We start from the raw sequence: 24,076 nt of genomic DNA on the forward strand, positions 1-24,076 counted from the left end.
ACATAATGTACAGTTCTAACTGGGCAGCTTCTAAAAAAAAAATAAATAAAAGGACTCCTTCCAACCCCAGTTAACGTACTTGATATAAAGAGAACATGTTTCTGCAACAAATACATTTCTGGCTTGATGTTTTACAGAGTAACTAATGGAGGCTCCAGCCACAGGAAAAAAAATTTATTTTTCCAGGATATTAAATGTTTTGACTCACCATTTAACAGAAGTACAAGTCAAATGAAAATGCAAATTAAATGTATACATATTTATGACTTTACCAATGTATGACAAGGCCACCTTTGGCTTCTGGCTTTATTAACCAGGAAGAGAAGCCTGGAAAACCACCATGCACTTGTATTTCTATTCAAATAGTTCTCTCTGCCCAAGTGCTGGTTGGAGCAAAGTATTAATTCTGAGTCCAGTGACATATATAAGCCAAGAGAACCACAGTGAATGGATGAAAATGGACACTGTCTCCTTAATTATCTGCTTGGACAAGAAGATATAAAGATATAAATACTAAACAATGTTAAAATGTGACAACTCATGAATTACTAGTAGACAGAAATTTTCTGGTAACCTCTATGATTTCTAGAAGTCAAAAATGCACTTTCACCATAGAACCCCTAGCAAAACCTTGAGTAAGAACCTTCTTAAGAATTCCACATTAGCCCTGGTCCTCCTGCTAAACATCTGTTTGACCATGAGCAGGTCAATTCACCTCTCCAAGCCTCAGCTGTCTTACCCCTAAAAGGTGCGAGTTTCTGAACTAGTTAATATTTGAATTCTTTATCAGAAAGAAATCTACCTCAATCCCCAATGGCTGAATCTGTTAATAATATTTAAGACCCATTCTAATTATTTGTCATCATACTTCTAAAGGTAAAAACACTACTTTTGTGCATATAGGACGAAGGGGTGGAAAGAGAAGAGGATTCTTAAAGGGAACAGAAACTACGTTGGTTTTGTTAATTAGGTTCCCCCTCTGAAACCACGAGCCAGTATTAGCACCTGCTGAAATTTACCCAAATGTAAGAGTGGTTGGTTTCTTCATCTCAAGACATACTCTTTCAGAAAATGGCACAAGTCAATTTCTAGGAATGTATATTTCAGCCAGTTACACATTACTAACAACTAAAGGGGCAGGCGGAGGCAAACAAAAGAGCATGACATAGATGATGTGAGTCTACTGTCTACACGGAGAAATAAAAACTCTTCTTTATATGATGTATTCAGGAAGGAGTGACACAATGGGCACCTGCACCTGCCAGCTTCAGGAGGCAAACCTCTTGCAGGTAAATTACCTTATGGGTCAGCAGATGCTGGGAATTTACATGATAAGATGCTTTCTATGTTTTACAGCATGTGTTTTCCTTATGAGTGATTTCATTCCCTCCACTCAGCAACTCTTCATTAAATACTTACTATATGCAAACCCCAAAGCCAAAAAAATAAATAAATAAACAAAGGTATGAGTTGACTGTCTGGAATATTCAGGTGAATCTTGACATTTATTTTAGAGTAGTTCAGCCCCTGAGAATATTTCCAAATCAAAAACTAATACTAAACAATACAGATGCTAAGCTAAAGTGCACTTGGAATTTTCTTTCCCTTCATTAAGTGGTATGCGATGAAGAGGAACGGGGGAGTAAATTAGAATACAGGTGGAACAGGTTATTAGCTAAATCCCTTAGTTAATACAGGGTGAAAATTTCTCTTTCCCCTAGAGAAAAATGATAACACTGGATTACAAATATATTGATAAGCATTATAGAACGCTAAAACTAGAAAGAGAAAAGTAATACAAATCTCTTGTTTTAGACGTGGGAGACTTGAGGCTCAAAGGTGGTAGCATTTGGTCCAGGTTATACAGCCAAATATAGTGCCAGAACTAGAACCCAGGTCACCAGCAGGCATGCTTAACAGTCTCTGGTGTATTGCACGTATTGTATCCCATGATGTGTCCTCATTGCTATCACAAGTGGAACAATGGCATAATCCATAAAGCAAAGGACTAGACAACAGGAGCTCTGAGTTCTAGTCCTGTAAGCTACTGGATTAGACATGATACTATAGAAAACTCTAATCACTTGTCTAAACCTCAGTTTCCTCATCTGTTGAAATGTGAAAAGTAATTCACAGTAAGACAGTACACACCACAATAAATGCAGAAGTCTGGCCATTGTAAAAACCTTATACAAGTACAGAACTAACACTGGGTGATGATAGTGGTGGTGGTGGTGATTTCACCACCTGAAATGGTGGTGAAACCCGGCTTCAACTCTAATTCCAGCCGCTTGTTACCTTGATAAGTCATTGAACTTGTGAGCCTCACATTCCTCCTGTGAATATGTGGTTAATAATCTTTGCCCTGCCTCCCTCAGAAACGGACAGAATTAAATGCTTTTCAGAGAGTACTAAAAAGCAATTACAAATAGCAAGGCATTGATGCAAACGTAAGGTATTATTACCAAATCCCTCTAGTCTTAATTTGGACAAAAATGTAACATGGTTTTATTATTCATTTTTTTAACAGTTTTCCTCCTCAACTAAGACATCATTATGCATTCAGTCTCAGACTTACCAGCTTTCTCATCAGTCTTCCTAAGTCTCCAAAGAACGCACCATTTCCCTCAGCTCAGAGATCATGTTTGCTGCTTACTCAACTTCCCACCGGCATGGACTTGACTACGAAAGGTTTTTTTCTAGGGCCTCCTTTCGACTGGAAACGCTCTGACAAAAGCTTCCATGAACACTATTCTACTTCATCATGTTAGAGGGGTAAGGAATCCAACCCTTTGGCTTTCCTCTACTCCTAACAACTGCAGAACACTTCAGCCTTTACATAGAATGAGACAGAAGTCTGTCTGAGTGGATGCTTTTCATGGGAGGGGCAACAAGGGTTACCCAAACCCACGCTCAGTAGTATTGATGGGGAGACTACTGCTTCTTTGCAGGAGACTAACACATTCTTAGGCCCAACCGGTCCCTCAAGAGTCATTCACCTTAGAGCTAGGGCCTCTGGCAGGCTGAGAATGTCATAGAAAAATAGTAAGGGCGGGGGCCGGTATTTTGGGTCTGCAATACGCTGCCTTTAACAAGGTATCAGAGTAACTAGCATTTCCTTGCTGAGAACCCTGATTTCAGTTGAGCAGAAGAAAGAATTCATCAGCCTATCCAAACAACTTCTCTGGAACAGGTTTCTATCCAACCACGCTGGGCACCAGAGACAAGTGAGCCGGGGTTGGGGGGTTGGTAAGACTGACAACAGGCTCATTTGCATAGATGAGCGATAAGCAGACATTTGTTGTCTGCTGTTTTGGTGACTCCTGGCACCGGTGTGGCAAATCAAACCCCGGCATTCTCCCTCTCCGGTACCCCACACTCCCAGCCCCCTCCCCAGCTGCTGAAGCGTCACGCTGACGGGGCTAGGGGAGAGAAGCAGGGGAAATGCAGAAGTCGGTTGCTGCATTTAGGCTGGAACCATACCGCACCTGTTCAACCCGGCTCCGGCGCCAAAAATGACCAAACACTGACTCGCAAGCCCCTCTTGAGATCCCAGGGGCGCCTAACAAGTTCTCCGCTGTTTAATACCAGGGAAGGGTGGTGGGATATCTCTCTTTCTGCAGCCAAACTCCGCTGGCTACCCATTAAAGGGGAGGGGGCTCCAGCTTAAGTGAACCCAGAGTGATCCCCGAGTGTCACTGCGGCTCCGGGGATCCGGGTGGTGAGCGGGTGGGTGCCCGCGGGGAGCGCGCAGCCGTGGCCCGGGGGAATGAAGGTCCCGCTTCGGTGGCCACGCGCACCCCCTACATCCTACCTCCAGCACAAGGCGGACAAAGTGAGAGCGTCGAGAGACCTCCAGGATTCATCCGAGACTCAGAGCCCCCAAGCTCGAGCCCAGAAAGAGGGTCGCGGGAGGAGGGGCCGGGGACGCGCAGGAAACTTACCTCACCCGGACAGCATTCGGGCGCCTCCGGTGTCGAGACCAGTTGCGCCACAGTCTGCAAGTTATCGGGACGTTGTCGCTTCCCCCGGGCGAAAGGAGAGCAGTGCAGGCGAGCGGCGGGAGGGGCGGAGGGTCGGCGGGGCGGGGCCCGGGCCGGGGCGCAGCTCGAGGAGCGGGCAGGTGCCGGGGCCCGAGCCGCGGGGCCAAACTCGCCCCCGACGCGCCTCGGCGGGGGCGCGCGGCTGCGAGTGTGCAATGCGCGCGCGCCGCGGCGGGTGTGTGTCCCCGCTTTCCCCTTCCTTCCCCGCCGCTCCTCCGGCCAGACTGAGCCGCGAGCGGCCGCCAAAGCCACAGCCGCTCCGCGCGGCTCCACAGCCGGGCGCACTCTGGCCGCGGCGCGTTCGGGGTCGGGGGCTGGGGGCCGGGGGCCGAGGGCCGAGGAGCAGGGCGCCCCCGGACTCGGGCGCGGGTCCCGGTGCAGAGAGCGAGGCGCGGAGACAGAGCGGGCTGCGCGGCGGCGGCCGCGGCTCCGGGAGGCTGCAGGCCCCGCCCGCCGGCCGCCCAGGCTCTTCCCCTTTTCTCTCCACCCCCTCGCTCCATCCCCGCACGCCCTGCAGGGAAGGCAGACGGGTTTGCAGCAGAGGCGGCGGGAGCCTCCGCTGCAGTTGGACTGGGCGTCCGAGTCGATGCTCGGGGACGAGGCGCTCCGTCCCGCCGCCGCGTGCCTAAGACGGAGAGCGGGGCTGGGGCGGGCCCCTCGATCTGGCCGGTTCCCCTAGGGCTCCAGGGCTAGCCAAGGGCTTCCCGGCGGTGCTCAAAGTCTTGTAGCCCCAGAAAACAGGGTTGTTAGGACAGGGCTCCCCGCTTCCTCAGCAGCACCTGGTCGCCTGCCCTCTGGAACTCTGCTTGTGCCGAACCCGCACTTAAGCACCTTCACCAGGAAGGGACAAGCTAGTCTGAGGACAGCAGGTGTTCCCAGGAAGTAAGACCTACCAAACAGGTAGAAGTGGGTAGGCGAGGGGTCTTGGGAGAGAGAAGGCTGGAGGGACGTTAAGCACGGATAGGCGGTGATGGGGGTTCGGGCTAAATCTTACTGACAGCACTGAGTGGGCGTGGGGCCCTGGTAATCTCACCTGACGTCAGCCTAGCTGCGGAAAGGGCACGGGCCAGGTCTAAAGGACTCTCTTGCGGGGGGATGGGGTGGGGGGGGGAGGGGAGTGCTATCATGGAAACTATAGCTAAATGTCCTTAATTGGAACCGAAAAGGGAGCGGATCTCTCCCAGCTGAATCAAAGCAAGTGGTATTTCTCACCCTCACCCCTTCCTTCCACCTTACCCTTATTTAAAAAACAAACGAACACACTCATGGGAAATGTGGGATACATTCTGTCCGAGCAAAGCCAACATTTCATGGTCCTTATCCTCAGATACCACCGGCTTGGCAAGCCAAAATGAATTTGTTTGAAAGGATACTCCGTTCGTTCTCAGCAAATGAAAAACCTCTTTTTCAGTTTTGAAATCCTTTTTTACCTCCCACCTCCCACCACATCAGCTCAGAATGGAGTGCAATAATTCCTTGGTAACACATATCTGTTAGACTGTTTCCAGCATACTTCTTCCACATGTGTCTAGCCATCACTGGGAGTTTTAGGGCATCACTTTTTTTGTTTGTTTTGGGGGTTGTTTTGGCATCGCTTGTTTAGGACCCTGTGACTCTGGTTTTATCTTAGCAGCCTAGGCTCTTCAAAGCTCAGAGCAAGAACACAAGTCTAGTCCAGCATGCTCACTTTACAGAAGTAAAAACTGAGACCCAAAGACAATAAGTGACCAAAGGGCGAAAACATAGGTTCCATGACTCCCAGAAACACTGGACTAACAAAGTTCAATTTGGGGTCTAAAGAGAGACAGGTGGAGGAAACAGAAACAGATCAAAGAACCCTTCATCTGCCTGGTGTGAACCACTGTGCAGAGGGCAGCAGCACGCTGCTGTAAGTAGCAGACTGCCTGGGATCTGGGGATGGTAATCCCACTCTCTCCTCTGCTTCTCAGACGTTTGCTCTGAAATCCAAGGAGTGGAAAACAAATCTGCTTCCCAGGGAGGTGGTGATAAGTGAAAATGCAAAGTCAGTTCTCAATATTCCCTTGGAATGCAGAGGAGGTGAAAACAGGTAAAAAACTTAAAACACAGTGGATCAGAGGTGGTCAGACATGCTACATACAAATGGATGCATACAGGTGTATACACACTCCCGCTTTTCCATTAAGAGCCAGTTTGATTCCCTTCTGTAAAGCACAGATGCCAACAGGCTTCAGTGTCCAGAAAGAAGTCACAAAGCAGACTCCCCACTGGCTATTTAGAGAGCTAACTCTATTAAACAGGATTCTAAGGAAATCTACCAAAAGCCTTAAGATCATCATTACGGTAAGTTAATTAATGGAACAAGAGACCACATACCATGAGACCTGATATTTCTCCTGGATTCTATCTCAAAATCTATCAACAGGAATTTGGGAAAGTCACCTTCTATTGGAAATAAAACAGTATCACTACCATTAGCAATAGTGGCTTGGCCATAAAATCTGGAAATATTTAAAAATCAGATAATGCTTATCTAATTGTTTTACTTGATTTCGAGTATAATTTCTCCAATTGATTTCAGATCTTAGTCCAAAATCTTAATAATGCTACGTAATACTCCCCTATGAGAAACATGCATAGATTTCTTATAGTAGATTTGATAGCATTAATGGCTCCAATTAATGACCTCCCTTTATCCAGGTCCTTTCCTTCTAAGTTTGTAGTCTCCTCCCACTCTGTGCTCACCCACGTGATTTACTTTGGTCAGTGGAACAATAGCAGACTTGATGTAAACGAAGGTTTGAAAAATGTTTGTGCAACAAAGAAATACCACTACACATCTATTAAAGTTTCCAAAATCCAGAACACTGACAACACCAAATGCTGTCGAGGATGTGGAGTAACAGGGACTCTCATTCATTGCTGGGGGGAATGCAAAATGGAATGGCCACTTTGAACAATAGTTTTTCAGTTTCTTACGAAACTAAACATACTCTTACCAGGTGATGTGGCAATCATCCTCCTTAGTATATACCCTAAGTAGCTGAAAATTTATGTCCATACAAAAACCTGCATGTGGATGTTTATAGCATCTTTATTTATAATTGCCAAAACTTGGAAGCAACCAAGGTGTCCTTCAGTAGGTGAATGGTTAAGTTGTGGTAAAACGGAATACTATTCAGCGCTAAAAGCAAAAAGCAAACAAACAAAAAAGAGCTATCAAGCCATGAAAACACATGGAAGAAACTTAAATGCATATTACTAAGTGAAAGAAGCCAATCTGAAAAGGCTGCATATGGTATGATTCCAACTATATGATATTCTGGAAAAGGCAAAACTCTGGAGACAGTACAATGATCAGTGGCTGTTAAGAGTTGGGGGGAGAGAGGGATGAATAGGCAGAGCACAGAGTATTTTTAGGGCAGTGAAACTACTCTGTACGATACTATAATGATGAAGACATGTCATTATACATTTGTCCGAAACCTTAAAATGTACATCAAGAGGGAACCCTAATGTAAACCGTGGTCTGTGGTGATAATGATGGTGTCAGCGTAGGTTCATCAGGTGTAGCAAATGTGCCCTCAGGTGGGGGATGTTCATAATGGGGAGGCTATGCATGTGCTGGGGCAGGAGGTGTATGAGAAATCTCTGTAACTTCCCCTCAATTTTGCTGTGAACCAAAAAGTGCTCTAAAAAATAAAGTCTATTTTTAAAAAATTGTGTGCATTTCTGCTTCTGTTCTTAGAATTCTGCCATCACCAGGAGAACAAGCCCACTGCAGGATGAAAGACCCTGTGGAACAGAGCTGAGTCATTGCAGCTGAGGTCATCCTTGACCAGCCAGCCCTCAGCTGACTGCAGAGGTACAAACAAGTTCAAATGAGATCTGCCAGGCTTGGTCCAGATTAGCAGAACCACGCATCCAGCTCATAGATTCATGAGAAATATTACATGGTTGCTGTAAGTCACGGCTTCAATTAATTATCTATTGCTGCGTAACACACCACCCCAAAACTCATAGCCAAAAACCACCACCATTTCCTATTTCTCATGAGTCTGTGAGTCAACTGGGCTCAGCTGGGCATTGGCTAGGGTCACTCAATTGGCTGCATTTAGGTGGCCGCTGGCAACTGGACCAAAGGGGAAGGTCTGAAAAGGCTTCACTCACACATCAGTTACCTCCATCTGCCTCCCCCCGACCTTTCTCTTTCCACGTGGTTAGCTTGGACTTCCTCATGCCATGTGGTCCTTTCAGCCTTGTCAGACTTCTTACATGGCAGCTAGCGTCTCAAGAGGGAGGAACTGGAAACTGCCAGTCCTCTTAAGAACTGAGCTGGGAGGTTCTAGAACATTACTTCCACTTCATTCTATTGGTCAAAGCAGTCACAAGACCAACCAAATTCCAGAGGAGAGGAAATAGACTCTAACTTTTGATTTGAGGGGCAGCATGTATGTACAGGAATTAAAGGGCCTTATCACAGCCATTTTGGGGAGACTGCCTCACCTCCTAAGTTTTGGAGTGGTTGTTCTTTTAAGCTATGGAACTTTGGACTGGTTACAAGTCCTTTCTGGACCTTTCTATGAAATGAGGGAGGTTGAGTTTCTCTATATTGTTAATGCCTATTTAACTTTTCTTTGGTGATGTCTCAAGGGCAAACTGAAGTCCAATAAATATCTAAAAAGGAGTTGCCAGAGGGAATTTGGGGCACATTGGTCAACCATGGGTACTTTTAGCAGTTCATCTGTTAATTATTTTTCAAGAAAAAATTCTCAAGATGCCACATGAAAGGCATGCATTGCCTCATGGACATCAAACAGTAAAGTAGAGGATGCATCCATCATGACTCCTCGAGGATCATCTTTCATAACATTGTCTTGTCTTCACTTTCTAGAAATTTGATTTCTAAGCAGATAAGAAAAGTTAAATGCTTAGCTGACTCCCCTATATAACTTGAGATGCTCATTTCAGAGGGTGTGTTTACCCGGGGGACCTTATGCTCTCTAATTTCAGGTTTGCTCTTAAAATTAGCAGACTTGAGAAGCTCACCCCCAATTCCCTTCCATCTCTTCTTTCTCCCTGTACCATCTTCCTTTCCTCTAGCTATGCTTTCTTTTCCTGCTGCATCCTTTCTTCCTTAACCCTATAGCACTGAACTAGGAGTCCTAGGCCTGCTTAGGACTGCCCTTGCAACAGTGAAGTCTGCATTCTCTCTTGGCTTCATATTTCTTGGATTCAGATTCATGTCTGTATCATGAGATGCTCTGAAAGGTCACAAGCCTGACAGTCTATGATCCTTAGATGCTTCTGCAATACATACAGTGGCAAGGCTTGGAGGGGGCTGAATATTAAGGACTCAGAACCCTTTAGAAGGGGTACACATGTGTCTCAACCCTTCTCAAGCAATTCCCAGCACCTCAGTACTTTTCCCTAAGGTTTTTTGTTTGTTTGTTTGTTTGTTTTTAATTAGAAAACATGTAACTTTACCAGCTACAAGCCCTATCTATTTAACTCATTACTCTTTACCCAGAGGTTGGTATCATCCTAGCTCTCAAGACCAGCTGATGTTTTACATCCGTTAGCCAGAAACAGTATGAAAACTGGAGGCCCAGTGTTAGCAGGCATTCAGGTCTGACCCTAAAAATGTTTCCCCAAATACCTGGTAACTCATCTAAGAAATATGAAAAAGAGCTAAGAAAGATTTCCGTAACAAATTTATACCAAAATACAAAATTATATGCATTGAGATTACAATTATGTGGGAAAACATGCACATGAACAACTCCTGAAAGAAAACAATTAAAAATTAAAGTGCTTGTGCCAAGGTAGGGGAATTCTAAGATTAAAAAAGTTTCGATGTTATGTTGTTTTTACATTTAAAAAATGCATATGCCATTACAACTTCTAATTTCTGTTGGCCTGTGCAACCTGTTTTCTTTTGAGTTCAATTACTCCTTTTCTCTTCAATGGTTTTTTCTTGTTACAAACAGACTCACATGCATACCTTTTCTAGGTGAATGTTCACCTTGCCCAGAAGTTACAAAAACAATGTAGGGCTTCCCTGGTGGCTCAGTGGTTGAGAATCTACCTGCAATGCAGGGGACACAGGTTCGAGCCCTGGTCTGGGAAGATCCCACATGCCGCGGAGCAACTAGGCCCGTGAGCCACAACTACTGAGCCTGCGCGTCTGGAGCCTGTGCTCCGCAACAAGAGAGGCCGCGATAGGGAGAGGCCTGCGCACCGCGATAAAGAGTAGCCCCCGCTTGCCGCAACTAGAGAAAGCCCTCGCACAGAAACGAAGACCCAACACAGCCAAAAATAAATAAATAAATAAATTTTTAAAAAAACAAACAAAAAAAACAATGTAAACTTAAGTGTTTGATTTGAAGACTGAACAAGAAACAAGAGAATATCAGAATGAAGGGAAGAAAGAAGAAAAAATAGAGAATTGGTAGGATGGCACAGAGAACCAAGAGGCATTTAAGAAAGCATCCTAAGGCATGTAAAATTTATACACATTTTGTATATCAAGTCCGAATTTGGGTTTTAAAGAAGCTGAAAGTCAAGGTCTTCATAAGAGAGAAAGAAACCCCTTTTTGGTTGGAGGGGCTGATTTAAAAGCTTAAAGTAGAGAAAGGAGGCAGAAATGAATCATCAGGGATCCTCAAAACTTCGCAAAATCTATTGCAATTGTTATACCCTGAGGAACAGTGTGTCGAAATAATCTAAGGTCACGAAACCCAGCCATAGGACCAGGAACAAAACCTAGGGCTGCCATCTTATCCCTGGATCATTTCATGGGATTCCCATATCATTTCATCCCATTTCATCCCATATCATGGGATCCCTGCTGAGGTGGTCAGCAGAATGGGCCCTGGACTCTTCATGACTAAGCCTAGGTTTTTCATGCCAAAGCCTCATTTGCCCTAAAATGTGAAATGCTCAGTTTGTGTTCTACCTCACTGAAATACTAAAACAGTTTCTCATCAATAGTGAGCACATTTGACATTAAATGGGTCACAATAAAAGAGTGATAGGTCTAGAAACAATACCAAGAAATAATGGAATCTACAAGGAAGGCTGAAAAAGAAGAAAAGGTAATGAATTCAACAAAGACACTTGAGCTTCCTAAATAGAGGCAATGGCTGCCCACCCAAGATGTCCTTGGTGTAACTGACACTTTCCTGCAGCCATTTCAGGAAGGGTTCAGGTGGTTACTACAATGAGCAAGATTAGCTCCCACCCTTTGTGGAGGGGCAGCTTCCAGGGCCAAGACTTGGAGTTTCTCAGCCTTGCTGTCTGAAGGGAGATGGTGTGAATGTTGCTGATGACACAATACATACTTGGTGAAGAGAAGCGAATGTTAACTTCAGTCAACCAATGAAGCCCCCACTAAGATTTCTCAAGTCTTCATGACACCTCACCATGTGAATGAACCAGGAAGACAGTGTTGATTTTTGCTTTTTTTAATATTTATTTATTTATTTATTTATTGTTGGCTGTGTTGTGTCTTAGTTCCTGCCCACGGGCTTTCTCTAGTTGCGGCGAGTGGGGGCTACTCTTCATTGCTGTGCACGGTCTTCTCACTGCAGTGGCTTCTCTTGTTGTGGAGCATGTGCTCTAGGCATGCGGGCTTCAGTAGTTGGGGCACTTGGGCTCCAGTAGTTGTGGCTCACGGGCTCTAGAGCGCAGGCTCAGTAGTTGTGGCGCACAGGCTTAGTTGCTCTGCGGCATGTGGGATCTTCCTGGACCAGGGCTCGAACTCGTGTCCCCTGCATTGGCAGGTGGATTCTCAACCACTGCACCACCTGGGAAGCCCTGATTTTTGCTTTTTTTTTTTAACATCTTTATTGGAGTATAATTGCTTTACAATGGTGTGTTAGTTTCTGCTTTATAACAAAGTGAATCCGTTATACATATACATATGTTCCCATATCTCTTCCCTCTTGCATCTCCCTCCCTCCCACCCTCCCTATCCCACCCCTCTCGGTGGTCACAAACCACCGAGCTGATCTCCCTGTGCTATGCGGCTACTTCCCAGTAGCTATCTATTTTACGTTTGGTAGTGTATACATGTCCATGCCACTCTCTCACCTTGTAACAACTTACCCTTCCCCCTCCCCATATCCTCAAGTCCATTCTCTAGTAGGTCTGTGTCTTTATTCCCATCTTGCCACTAGGTTCTTCATGACCTTTTTTTTTCCCTTAGATTACATGTATATGTGTTAGCATACTGTATTTGTTTTTCTCTTTCTGACTTACTTCATTCTGTATGACAGACTCTAACTCCATCCACCTCACTACAAATAACTCCATTTCATTTCTTTTTATGGCTGAGTAATATTCCATTGTATATATGTGCCACATCTTTTTTATCCATTCATCCAATGATGGACATTTAGGTTGCTTCCATATCCTGGCTATTGTAAATAGAGCTGCAATGAACATTTTGGTACATGACTCTTTTTGAATTATGGTTTTCTCAGGGTATATGCCCAGTAGTGGGATTGCTGGGTCGTATGGTAGTTCTATTTTTAGTTTTTTAAGGAACCTCCATACTGTTCTCCATAGTGGCTGTATCAATTTACATTCCCACCAACAGTGCAAGAGTGTTCCCTTTTCTCCACACCCTCCCCAGCATTTATTGTTTCTAGATTTTTTGATGATGGCCATTATGACTGGTGTGAGATGATATTTCATTGTAGTTTTGATTTGCATTTCTCTAATGATTAATGATGTTGAGCATTCTTTCATGTGTTTGTTGCCAATCTGTATATCTTCTCTGGAGAAATGTCTGTTTAGGTCTTCTGCCCATTTTTGGATTGGGTTGTTTGTTTTTTTGATATTGAGCTGCATGAGCTGCTTGTAAATCTTGGAGATTAATCCTTTGTCAGTTGCTTCATTTGCAACTATTTTCTCCCATTCTGAGGGCTGTCTTTTGGTCTTGTTTATGGTTTCCTTTGCTGTGCAAAAGCTTTTAAGTTTCATTAGGTCCCATTTGTTTATTTGTGTTTTTATTTCCATTTCTCTAGGAGGTGGGTCAAAAAGGATCTTGCTGTGATTTATGTCATACAGTGTTCTGCCTATGTTTTCCTCTAAGAGTTTGATAGTGTCTGGCCTTACATTTAGGTCCTTACTGATTTTTGCTTTTATTTCCCAAAAAATTTAGGAACTTTCTTGGACTTGGAACCATTTAGGCAGAACCTTACTAGCAAGCTTCTCCTCTTGGTAATATTTGAATTTGAATGCTTTGCTAGCAAAATGGAGCCCTTATTTTGACCACTTTTAAAAGATATAGCCTACAAGCTATCACAGAAACCTAGAATATTTTGCTACGGTAGGAGATAGAAAAAGCAAATGTGTCAATCAGGGTATGCAAATGATGAAAGATACAACCCCCAATCCCCAATTAATGCGGACTAATATAATAAAGGTTCATTGCTTGTTCATGGCTCTGTTCAACATGGTTTGGTGGTGGGGTTGGCTTCCTGCAGCCATTCAGGGACCCTGGGTCCTTCCATCTGGTGGCACCATTATCTTCAACAAGTGGCCTCCAAAATCCCTGCTGAACTGGGAGAGTGAGCAAAGGATTTAAGATGCCAGGTATGGAAGTGGTGAATATCACATCCACCCACATTCCAGTGGGCAGAACTTGGTCCAGGGCCCCACCTACCAGTATGAAGCCTGGAAAGATATGTCTAAGTGCTGTGCTCAGGAAGAAGAGGAGAGCATGGTGTTAGCGCTGTTTTCTTCCCAATGTGCTGAATTAAAGATGAATCATTCATCTTAAGTTTATTCTTGCACAGCTGTGATCGGAGGCCTGGGGGGAGTCTTTGGTAGTCAGATTTATTCTCCTATGCTTGTATTCCGGTGTTTCCCCTGCATTTTTAGACGAGAAGCAGCCTGTTGTATGTGTGTAGTTTGGGATGGCATTGCTATCTTGGAAGTGTCTGTGGACATACATGGGAGCATAAAGAGTCAGCAGCCTATATTGTTACAGAAAATTGAACACTTGAAGCAAGTGTATTAAAAAGTGTCTTTCTGGAACTCTTGCCACAAGGAGAGGGCTATTGATTCCATCGTCATGGGAGAAAATGGAATCTGTGCAATCAGCTTTTGAAGTGGCTGCAACTGCAAACTCTGGAGCCTTTGGGAGGAAAAAAAAGATGAAAAGAAACATAAGTCATAGCTCTATCTGCAGTCAGCCTGTCCTGATGGCATGAGTGATTTCAGAAGAAAGAGTTATAATGAGGGAAAGAGAAAAAGGATGGGACAAGCAAGAGAAGTATACTTGTTCTTTTTAGCATCAATACTCTGTAAGGAAAAATACAGGAGTTGGTGGTACCGTGGGGATTTACAAATGCTTCAAGCCAGAAGGCAAAGCCACACCATGAAGATATAAGTTAGAAGAAGTTGGAGAGTTGCCCAGCTTCTTCCTACTGCATGAGACTCCTTTCTGTTTTTTCCTATGTGAAGTGGGGAGAGAGCATCACACTGCAGCAAAAGACCAGGCTATGTCCTCAACAAGTTCTACTGGGTTTGTGTTTTCCACAGCTTGGGAACAGTATGTATTAGGTGTGTGACCTAATTTTTTCCCTTAATTCTAAAGCAACAAATATAAGACAGAAGCCCTCTCTCATGACCATTCTGCACACCAAAAGATTTAGTGGCATTTCCTCTAGAAACTTTCAGAAGAAATGGCTAAAGAGCTTTGTTTGATATGCAGGGGCTTATTTACTATATTATGATAAGAATAAAAGGCATAATTTGAAATTGCATGTATGCTACAACCTCAAAAAGTACAGAAAGTCTAGTAAAATATCTTGGAGGGAAATCTGCTAAAATATTAGCTATTATTGCCTTTAGGTTAATATCGTGTCTCCTTTTAAAAAAAACTCCTTGAGCTACTTTTTCAAATCAGAGAAAGATAAAGAAATGAGGGAAATGTTAATGTTTGATGATGAATAAAAATTATGCATGTTTTACAATTTTAGAAAAAATTAGAAAAGCAAAAAAGAAATAACTTAATTTTCTTCACACAGAAACCATCACCTCTAACATTTGGTATTTGCTTACTTTGCTTTTATATATCTTATACTATTTTTTAAAGGTGAAAATAACACGTGCACAGGGCAAAGGAGCTGAACAGACATTTCTCCAAAGACAGTATACAAATTGCCAATAAGTACATGAAAAGATACTCAACATTATTAGCTATTAGGAAAATGTAAATCAAAACCACAACAAAATGCCACTTCACACCCACTAGGATGGCTAGATCGGAAAGACATCATAACAAGTGTTAGTGAAGATGTGGAGAAGCGAACTCTCATACACTGCTGGTGGGGATATAAAAAAGGTGCAGTTGCTTTGGAAAACAGTCTGACAGTTCCTCAAAAGGTTAAACATAGAGTTACCATATGACTCAGCAATTTCACTGCTAGAGTAATATGCCCAAGAGAAATGAAAACTTGCATCCACAGGAAAACGTGTATACAAATGTTCATAGTAGCATTATTTGCAATAGCCAAAAAGTAAAAACAATCCAAATCTCCATTAACTGATGAATGGGTAAACAAAATGTGGTATATCCATATAAAGGAATATTATACAATGGAATAGTACTCAGCCAAAAAAGGAACGAAACTGGGTCATTTGTAGAGATGTGGATGAATCTAGAGACTGTCATACAGAGTGAAGTAAGTCAGAAAGAGAAAAACAAATATCGTATATTAACGCATATATGTGGAACCTAGAAAAATGGTACAGATGAACCAGTTTGCAGGGCAGAAATTGAGACACAGATGTAGATAATAAATGTATGGACACCAAGGGGGGAAAGTGGAAGGGGTTGGTGGTGGTGGGATGAATTGGGAGATTGGGATTGACATGTATACACTAATATGTATAAAATGGATAACTAATAAGAACATGCTGTATAAAAAAATAAATAAAATAAAATTCAAATATTCAAAAAAACCCAAAAAACAAAAAACAAAATGTGGTATATCCATATAAAGGAATATTATTCAGCAATAAAAAGGAATGGAGTACTGATACGTGTTACTACATGGATGAACTTTGAAACATTATGGTAATTCAAAGAAAGCCAGATATAAAAATCTAAGGTTATTTGATTCTATTTATATGAAATGTTGAAAATGGGCAAATCTATAAAGACAGAAAATAGATTAGTGGTTGCCTAGGGCTGGGGAGAGGGGAACTTCCTGGGGAAATGGGAGTGACTGCTAATAGGTACTGGATTTTGCGGGGGGATGATGAAAACGCTCTGAAGTTGATAGCAGTGATGAATGTACAAAGTCTGTGAATATACTGAAAAACATTGAATTGTACACTTTAAGTGGGTGAATGGAATGGTATGTAAATTAATCTCAATAAAGCAGTTTTTTAAAAAGGAAAAAAATAACATACATATGTCAAAAAATTCAAACCATATAAGAATCTAAAATTAAAAGTAAGATTTTCCTTCCTACTCACCATCCAACCTCTAGTTCTAGAGAAGACCATTTTTAAGTTTCTGGTTTTTTGTTCTTCATGTGGCTCTCATTTTAACATTAAATAATATAGTTATACTTTTGTTAATTGAGCTATCAAATTAAAAAGTATCTGACTTGCTGCTCTGAAAGAGAAGAAAATTAACACGGTTCTACTAACTCTCATATCCTCTCCTCCTTTCTGCCTCCCAATTTTTGTGTTTCTTATTTTTGTAATAGTTTGCACTTTTATAATTTTAATAATATACTCAAGCCTCTATTTCTTGATTTATCAATCTTAGACACCATCTATTAACTAGAAGGAGGTAGACCTGAGATGTTTCATAACTACATAAACTACATGGGAGAAATTCAATTAAATAAAATACTGAGTTTTATCAACAGAAGACTGCTTCCTACCCTGTTTAATTATGACATTCAGAACTTAAAATGTTTCTCAAAATTTGGCTAAGTGATAAAAAATTTATGTGAGAATTGACCATAGTGTATAAGAATGCTGTGCTGCTTGGGGGCCAAGAATAGAGAGACCAAATATTGGCCTCACCTTAAATTCATCATAGTATTTACCCAATAGGCATTATTTAATCAATTTTAAGAAGAGACCACTTATGCTGATGGGAAGCTGTCAAGCATCCAAATGAAAGTTGGATGATAACCATTGTGGCTTCCTTTGAACTCAGAGAGTCTGTGAGTCTGGAACTTTGGGTTTGTAAGAAGGATGCTCAGCTATATCCTATTAGCACTGGACCTCCAGTCTGGATGCTGTGGTGATTATCTTGGACCAGGTGGCAAAGAGAGGATGACAGAGCCTAGTTCAAGATTGAGGCATCCTGTGGGACAGAGGAGATGGAGAAGAGTGGGAAGGGACAGTAGTTCTTACATATTCTATAGGTATTCCAATGATAATTACCTGAAACAAATGCTTAACCTCAGCAGCAATAAAGGGAAAACGCAAAGTGAGAGCTCTAAGGTACCTCTGAATCCCTGTTAAGGGACATGGAGTAGACATTGGCTGCCTACATACTGTGTATCAGGCCCTGTGCCAGCTGCTTCTCCTGAACTATCTCATGCAATCCCCAACCCAGGAAATTAGTCTTATTTACATTCTCAAATGAAGCAGTTGAGGCAGAAAGGCTAAGTCCCTAAGCTAACAGGTCTGAGATTCTCCATGGCTCCAAATACCTTAAATTACTGAAAGCAAAGGAATAATACAAAACCCAGTGTTGATGGGGTTTTGGGGGAACAGATACACCAAATGAACACTGGCATAGTCTTTCCAGAGAGCAACTGACAAGAAGCATACACTTATTAATACCTATGTCCCAGACATCCTACTTTGGGGAATATATTCTAAGAAAATTACATAACTTAAAAAATAATGATTGTTCAATACTATTCATTGCATTGATATTAATAGTGACAAGAAATAAACTCAACAGTCAACAACTAAAGACATTATGTTACAGACTATCACTAGAAGGAAATATTATTTGGACTATATTGATGTGCAAAAAGATGTACATGAATTAATTTAAGACCAAAAAAATGGAACACAATAGACAGTTTGTGAAGAGTGAACACTACGATAAAAAACGTTGGTACAACATTGATGTGTCATATTTGCACTGTTCACAAGTCAATTCTGATTTTTTTGTTAATTGCATTATTTTTCCCATAGAGTGAAGTGCATAACAGTACATTGATTTAAAATTCCCAAAACTAATTTTGCACTCTATGATTAAATGTCCTTCCCTCTCTGGAGCTGGGGTCCATTTGAGGGTTTGAAGAGGGGTGTGAGAGACAGGGGCAGCACCATGATGCTTCTGAAATCAAAAATGCATCACCCCCAAAACCTCTCGTGTTTATGTTCCTGAAGACTTTCCTGTTGGAAAGAGACAGACTCTGCTGTGATATCAGTGATGCTCTCTAAGATCAGGGGGAAATCAGCAATGTCTTTGACCTGCCTCTGAGTTGATCTGTTTATAAACATACCCATAAATGTTGTTCGGGAAGAATTTGCATTGAAATTCCATGCCTGCAGAAAGGACTGAGTCATCTCATCTTAATAAATCTCCAACCTGATGGAGGTATTACCTGTGGTCTTCGCATTGGTCTTGTATACTCCCACCCTAAGCCTTGCTACAAGCCTTTCCTCCATCCTGGAATGCTCATGCTATTCACATCCCATGGGTCTTTTTTTTCTTTTTTTTTTTTAGATTCTTTTCCCATACAGGCCATTACAGAGAATTGAGTAGAGTTCCCTGTGCTATACCGCAGGTTCTTATTAGTTATCTATTTTATATATAATAGTGTGTATATGTCAATCCCAATCTCCTAGTTTATTCCTTGCCCCCCTTATCCCCTGGTAACCATAAGTTTGTTTCCTACATCCATGACTCTACTTCTGTTTTATAAATAAGTTCATTTGTACCGTTTTTTAAAGATTCCACATATAAGCAATATCATATCACATCCCATGACCACCTTAACATTCAAGACCCCCTTAACTTTTCCTCTTTCGAAGGAGTCTTCACAGGAAGCCATCGCCACCACTTGTGATTCCCATAGCACTTAGAGTACACTCACTTTTCTGCACCCGTTTCACAGCGATATGGCAAATTCCCTGTGGTGAGAGGCCCCAGGTTTGTAAGCTGCCCAAACTACATCAGTGCTTACCAAGTGCTTTGAAATACGGCACAAAGTGTTCAATCAATATTTGTAAAGCTGGGACTTCCCTGGTGGCGCAGTGGTTAAGAATCCGCCTGCCAATGCAGGGGACACGGGTTCAATCCCTGGTCCGGGAAGATCCCACACGCCGCGGAGCAACTAAGCCCATGCACCACAACTACTGAGCCTGCACTCTAGAGCCCGCGAGCCACAAGTACTGAGCCCGCGTGCCACAACTACTGAAGCCCGTCCTCTGCAACAAGAGAAGCCACCGCAATGAGAAGCCTGCACACCGCAACAAAGAGTAGCCCCCGCTAGCTGCAACTAGAGAAAGGCCACAGGCAGCAGCAAAGACCCAGCGCAGTCAAAAATAAATAAATAAATTAATTAATTAAAAAAAAATTTTGTGAAGCTGTCACCCATTTCTTCTAAAAGAGGTCTCTTTTGCCCAGGGTTCCTTTAGTTAGAATATTAGCATTTCAATCATTAGTGTTTTGAGTAGACAGATGGATCTGGGATCAAATGTTCCTGCTCACATTTTTCTTGAGACTTTGGGCAAATTTTGTAACTTTTCAAAGTCCATTTCCTCATTCATTAAATAGGGATATGAGACATCTTACAGGAATACAGTTAAGGATTAAAACTACTCAGTCTTCAAGTCTCAGCTTAAATATTATTTTCTTTGGGATCCCTTTCCTCATACCCCTCCTCACCTCCAAGTCTTGATGGGGCAGTGTGTCTCTCCTCTGTGCTTTCCCAACTCTCTGAACCAGTGCTGTCCAATAGAACTTAGTGCAATGATTCCATTCTGTAATCTGTGCTACCCAATAGGTAGCCGCTAGCCACATATGGTTATTGAGCATTTAAAAAGTGGCTACAAAGACTGACAGATTGAATTTTAAGTGTTATTTAACTGTAATTAATTTAAATTGAAATAGCCCTATGTGGCTAGTGACCACTGGATGGACCACACAGCTCTCAACAATTCCCATTATAGCACTTAACACACTGTGGTTCATCTTTCACAAGACTGAGATACATAGCGAAATTCATTTTGACTGTGATGATCACTGCTGTATTCATAGCACCTAGGCCGGGGTCTGGTACACAGGAAGCTCTCAGTAGGGCAGCTATCATAATCTTCAACATCATCTCGTCACTCTTTGCATCCCACAGCTTAGATTAGCACACGCTGTAGATGTTCATTGACTTAATTGATTTCTAGGCTTACAAGCCAACCAATTATCTGCTCCTGGAGAATGTTCAAGCGAAGGGAGTTGCATAAATGTCTTTCTGATATATTTCCTTTTGTGCGGCATAGAGGTTAGAAGCATCTGCTTAGACTCAAACCCTGACCACATGACCTCTAGTACGGAAACTTTCTATGCCTTAGCTGATTATTCCTCTGTAAGATGGGGACATTAATAGCCCTGCCTCCTTGAGTTTTTGCAAGGATTATATATGTGTTGAGGTTTACAACTATCATTTTATAGGAAATATAGAGATCAGAAGACCATGTTAAATGACATCATAAAGATTCAAAATCCAGACTGTAGGAAACTCTTGTTAGGAAACAGAGGCAGCCATCCTGTGGTCATTAGGAAATAAATCTAAGAACCAAGACAAGACTCTGAGATTGGTAATCTTGCTGCAAGGGAGGCTAGGAAAAATATCTGGTATTGTCACTCTTTATAGTAAAGGGCAGGCTCTCAGGAGAGGAAGAAGTACTAGAGAATGACTTTGTGTAGCAATCCATAATGTGAGCTCTACAGCCTTTGGTAAAACCCCGGTCGCAACTGCCTTCAACTTTTTTTTTTTTTTTTTTTTTTTTTTAAAGAAGGTAGTCTTTTTTTTTTTTTTTTTTTAATTAATTAATTAATTTTTGGGTGTGTTGGGTCTTAGTTTCTGTGCGAGGGCTTTCTCTGGTTGTGGCAAGCGGGGGCCACTCTTCATTGCGGTGCGCGGGCCTCTCACTGTCGCGGCCTCTCTTGATGCGAGGCACAGGCTCCAGACGCGCAGGCTCAGTAGTTGTGGCTCACGGGCCCAGCTGCTCCGCGGCATGTGGGATCTTCCCAGACCAGGGCTCGAACCCGTGTCCCCTGCATTGGCAGGCAGATTCTCAACCACTGTGCCACCAGGGAAGCCCTGCCTTCAACTTTGCATGGACCTAAGTGTGGGCAGTTTCAGCAAAGAGGGCCCCCAAGCTTCAAATTCTGTCTGTAAGATGTTGGTAAGTCAGGCACAAGCACTGTGTCAGTTAGGGGGTCTCAATTTTTCCTTGAGTGGCAACTGTAACAAAAGTTCAGGCCTTTACTCATACTGAAATGAAAGTGTGAAAATAGGGGTTGGGATGGGGAGAGAATGAAACAGCTGGAAAAAATTGCCTGGTTCTTCTTAAGAGTTCCTTGGAGCCCCCAAAATGACAGTCTGGGGTTACCCTTTCATCTTCTCAGGATCTATCATTCTTAGGCTTCCCAGCTTGTTCTCCAACTTGGGTCTCCTGAAGTATGGCTGATATATTTTAAAATTCTGTTTCAGAAGACTTTTCTAAATCCTTTTTATTTTATAAAATTAAGCAAAATAATTAGGGCATACATAAAACTACAAAAACAGTATCACTTCAACAAAATCCTAACTCTCTCCACTTTTGTACATCTATTCTGCCATTACCTTGGCCCAAGGCACCATCACCTCTTGCTTGGATGACCTCAGGAAACTTTTAACTAAGTCTTCTTGCTTCCACTTTTGCCTCCTTAAAATTCATTCGCCAAACACCGTGCAGTGCGATCTTTAAACCAGTGGAAATCAGATTTTGTCCCTCTGCTGTTTAAAATATTCTAAAGTCTTTTTAATGTCTTAGAATAAAAGTTAAATTCTTTACTGTGGCCCTCAAGGCCCTACATGGTGTGATCACAAAATATACATCTTTGGTGTCATTGCAGACCACTCTATCCCTTGCTCCCCAAAGTTTCAGACACACTTGTCGTTTTCTTTCTGTTTCACGAACATTCTAAACTATTCTGTACTCACGGAACTTAAACTTGCTGTTCCTTCTGCCAGGAAAGCCCTTAACCTGGATCTTCCCTGGTTGTCTTCTTCCCTTCATGTAAACCTTGACTCCCGTGTCATTTCCTGCAAGAGGACTTTCCTGATCATTGTACAGAAAGGTTTATGGTAACGATCTTCCATCTAAAACACACACATGCACACTGGTTTTACTCAATGTATTAATACATATGGGGTGAAGGGCTTAGAACAGCACATTGTTAAGTCCGGTATTTTTAGGTATTATTTTTTCCATTATACCACATATAGTCTAAATTTCTCTTGCATATTTATGTATTTACTTTTCCATGGTTGGTTTACCTTCCTCATTGTTAGCTCCATAAAGGTAGAGATCTTGATTTTTTTGGTTTTGTTTATTTATATATCTCTAGCACCTAGAATAAAGCCTGGCACATAGTCGGTACTCAATAATCATTGCTGAAAAGATGAATTAACTATAGAAAAAAATATATATGACAAAGAAAAAAAAAGAATAGAAGATAACCACCAATAACTCTGCATAGGGGGACTTTTGTTTTCTTCTCTCTAGCTTTTCAGATATTCCAATTTTTTACAAAGATCAAAGATCAATTTTTTTACAAAGATTTTTACTTTTCTGAATCATAAAAAAGAGTTAATTTTTGCAAAAGGAGTTATGTTGCCTTGCTGTATGAAACGTCAATTGATCGATTTCTGCAGGCATACTGGAGGTTGCAATCTCTGGATCTGTGCTTAACCACCTCTTAAATCAGAAATCTTCTGACATTTTTCAGGAAGAATGCTCAGTGCTGTGTCCCTTAGTGTGTGAACACACATGCGGGCCCTGGTGAGAGCCCCCTGGGAGGTCTGACAAGTCTCATTCCATCAGCAGCCACGTGCCATGTGACTAACCACCTGCCTCTTTATCTCTAGCTCCTTAAGTCAGGAGTTCTGTCTGGCTACAGAGCTTGACACTGTGGAGGTCAGCCAAGGTCAGGGCTCCAGTAAGAATGACTCACACCCCGCTCCACGCTCTCCGCTGGGCACAGGCTGCAGCACGATGAACACTGTGATTTTCCATGCTCGGCTCCCAGGATGTGAGGCTCAGTCCCTGAAATACTGATCCATGCAAAAAACCTGAAGTAGCCCCCAAAGAGGGTGTTTGACATTTAGGGGAAAGAAAAGAAGCTTTTACTCTCTGATCCTATCCAGTGTGGTGCTGATTCGAAGTTGACTGCACAGTGCAAACGTGCTTTTTCAAGCTTGTCCAAAGGAGGGCAATCATTATGATTTTTTAAAAAATAATGATCGTGAAAGATTGCAAACACACGTAGTGTTAATAATACAGTTTAAAAATTGCAATACCAGGGTGAAGCTTATTAAGATTCTTACATGCCTCCCTTGCTTTGGAGTCTCTTGCCTTAAAAAAAAAAATTACAGATACAGTATACCCACCCTCAATTCCATTCCTTTCCTTCCTCCCCAGTGTCAAACAGGATCATAGAGTTTATCATTGTTCCACATAGTTTTATATATCCATGTATACATCAATTTTGTTAAATTGTTATGATTATTTTAAGCTTTCATATAAAGGTTACCATACCTCACATATCATTTTGCAACTTGTTGTTCAGCATTATATTTACAAGATTTATCTTTATTGATACATGAGATGGTCAGTTTTCTGTGTCAACTTGACTACAGTGCCCAGTCATTCAATGAAACACTGATCTAGGTGTTCTGTGAAGGTATTTTGTAGGTGTGATTAAACTCCATAATCAGTTGACTTTAAGTAAAGGAGATCATCCTAGATAATTTGGATGGACCAGAGTCAGTGAATTGAAATTT

At 42.2% G+C, this 24,076-nt stretch overlaps 1 protein-coding gene and 1 long non-coding RNA gene across 5 annotated transcripts in view; one reads left to right on the forward strand and one right to left on the reverse strand.

Moving 5' to 3' along the window:
- Positions 1 to 4,423, reverse strand: part of PIP5K1B (phosphatidylinositol-4-phosphate 5-kinase type 1 beta) — a 330,783-nt gene extending 326,360 nt beyond the window's left edge. Inside the window, exon 1 of one of the 4 annotated variants that reach the window (XM_082471008.1) lies at positions 3,945 to 4,423. The gene's annotated coding sequence lies outside the window, so the exon portion shown is untranslated. Of the gene's footprint in view, positions 1 to 2,578; positions 3,432 to 3,944 lie in introns of those variants that run through there. The other 3 variants (XM_082471013.1, XM_082471012.1, XM_082471011.1) reach the window with 3 other exon arrangements.
- The window catches only part of LOC309665021, a 201,621-nt gene that overhangs the window by 79,352 nt on the left and 98,193 nt on the right, over positions 1 to 24,076 (forward strand). The window lies entirely within an intron of this gene.

This window comes from Balaenoptera physalus (genome assembly GCF_965194825.1).
Source record: "Balaenoptera physalus genome assembly, chromosome: 7".
Taxonomy (NCBI): domain Eukaryota; kingdom Metazoa; phylum Chordata; class Mammalia; order Artiodactyla; family Balaenopteridae; genus Balaenoptera; species Balaenoptera physalus.